The sequence below is a fragment of the Chiloscyllium punctatum genome, chromosome 15 (assembly GCF_047496795.1).
Source record: "Chiloscyllium punctatum isolate Juve2018m chromosome 15, sChiPun1.3, whole genome shotgun sequence".
NCBI classification, from domain to species: domain Eukaryota; kingdom Metazoa; phylum Chordata; class Chondrichthyes; order Orectolobiformes; family Hemiscylliidae; genus Chiloscyllium; species Chiloscyllium punctatum.
In genome coordinates, this window is record NC_092753.1 from 5,566,658 (window position 1) to 5,568,935 (window position 2,278).

General features: G+C 39.3%; 1 protein-coding gene across 2 annotated transcripts in view; it reads left to right on the plus strand.

Annotated features, from left to right (window-relative positions):
• The window catches only part of LOC140486000 (integrator complex subunit 6-like), a 109,590-nt gene that overhangs the window by 106,467 nt on the left and 845 nt on the right, over window positions 1–2,278 (plus strand). The window lies entirely within an intron of this gene.

Sequence of the window (2,278 nt, forward strand, 5' to 3'; positions counted from 1 at the left end):
AGCCATTTCAGTGTTGGTGGTGAAATAACAGAACTTGATCACTTGCAGTGCCACTTAACAGAAATAGATTTGGTTGATATCTATTTCCAGAGCTGTGCATTGGAGGACAGATGCTTAAAGATCTGAAGGCAAGCAGAAAGTAGTGAAATTAGTGAACATTGAGGTTTTGGAATTGCAATCGTTTTTGGCTTGCCTCTGACCAGTTTAAGCAGTGGATTCTGGTGTAGAACAAGTCAACCAGGCAGGAGCATGAAGCTGGAGAATTCTGGTGTGCTGTTGTCACATCCTCCTCCTTTTCCACATTTTCGCCTCTTAATGCTTTCTGCAGTTATGTAGATTTTGAAGGGTTTGTGACCACTGTACTCTGCTTGTGCCAGCCCCCTCTTTTTTTTTCAGTTCATTACAGATTAATACTTGGGGAAAAAAAACCTCTGTCCTTATTACATGAAGCAGATGACTAGCAACTTGATTTGAGGAGGCTGATAGACTCTTTACATCATGAGGATTTTGTGCCGTTCTCCAACTGGTTCAGGCTCCAGCCTTTCTGGTTGGAATCCTTAAAATTGAGCCTTGCTGTCATCTTGTGTCGTCTCAATGAGAGTCTGTTGTATCTGGGTAACCCAATGGTTTGTCCTCCCATCTGAGTGCTGCACAGTACATCAGTGTGCATATCATAAATTGGTCACTAGTCATGAGAGACAGCTGTGCAAGGAACTTTGTGATTGGTATGACAGAAGCTCTTTTATAATTCTTCCACAGGTATATTATTGATCGGTATAGTTGTATTACGGGTTCCAAGATTTTACACTTTCTTTTGACCGGCTGAGATGTATTGAATGGTTTGGTAGAACTGAGGGCATTGGTAGAAGGGTAGGTGGTACACTTTTTGTAGGAAAGTTGGTTTCTGTGGGAGATTGTCAAAGAGTTGAGCAATCTAACAGCAACTCCAAAAAAAATGGTATGCAGGGGACAGTTAATTTCCCTGAAAGACTAGAAAAGGGTGAGCTGACTGAAGTTGCCACACACAAGGGGCAGACACCAATAAGGTTAAAAATGACCTGAGAGCTTTGCTTTAGTTTCTGGAATGTAAAATGAGTCAGGAGGCGTCAGAGAGGAAGGAGTCCTTGTCCATCAGTCAGGTTTCTGGGAAAAGATTTGTGAGCCTTTTGAGTGAGGGATTCTTTAAGATTTTGGTGAGTCACACTGCGTTTGCAGATGGGGCCAGTGGTAGACTGGTGCAGAACAGTAAGAGGAAAGGAAAGGGTTCTCAGGAGGTTAGCCTTTGGTAAAGTGAACCAGCTGATTGTGTTTAGCAGTTATTCCGTTGGGGGTACTAATGAGTATTGACATAATGCTGAAGCCAAAAATGGCAAGGAAGGCCACTTGTAATCTTAAAAATCTTTTTTTTGCAGACTTTGAGAAAATTAATTTCAATGTTGGACATTGAAGCCAAAGTTTTTTTTAGTTGAAAATACACCTAGACAAAGCTAACGCAAGTAGGTTTGGTCACAAATGGCAATGAGTGGTCAGTTATGTTGTCATGTTGGAAGGATTTGGATACCTTTCCGACTGTGAAAAGGATGGTAAAAGCTGCAGTTGATCAAAGTTTGGAATAGTAAGCTGAGGGTATTCGTCCTGATTTGAATAGCAATGTTTCTGGACAATTAATGGTCTCACTTGAGTCATAAGATGAATTGTTGAGGTAAGAAAGTAACCGTTTTTAGTCTGTTACATTAAGGTAATTTTAAAAAAAAACGTTATTTGTCAAGCAGTTCAAGTCAAACCATGTCTTTGATTTTTCATGTGTTCTGGCCACAAAGATTAAAGTACTATGATCAACAGGCTAGGTTTGGGCACAAAACATGGTACTGTTGCACCCACAGGGTATGCTCTTGTGAATATAGAATTAATATGAATGACTTCTGAAAAAGTCAGAATCACAGGGCATAGTTTTAAAGTCGGAAGCATGCACCATTATAAGTAAATTAGTTTGAATTTTGATAAGTATGCTTTAATTTTTGTTTGTTTTTGGGAGTTGGGAGAAGAGTGAGGAAGAGGAACTTGTTTAACTTATATATTTTCAAAGAATGATGCCTGATTGTGATTCTGAATAGTAGAGATGCCTAAGATTAATGGTTTCTGATAGAGATAGGTGGAGGAAAGAAAAGTTATCCAGAATAGCTTACTGAACTATTTTTATACTGCCCTGTGGGTTCAGCAAGTTGATTATGGATACTTATAATGTCACATTAATAATTCTCATTATTCTCTTACACAG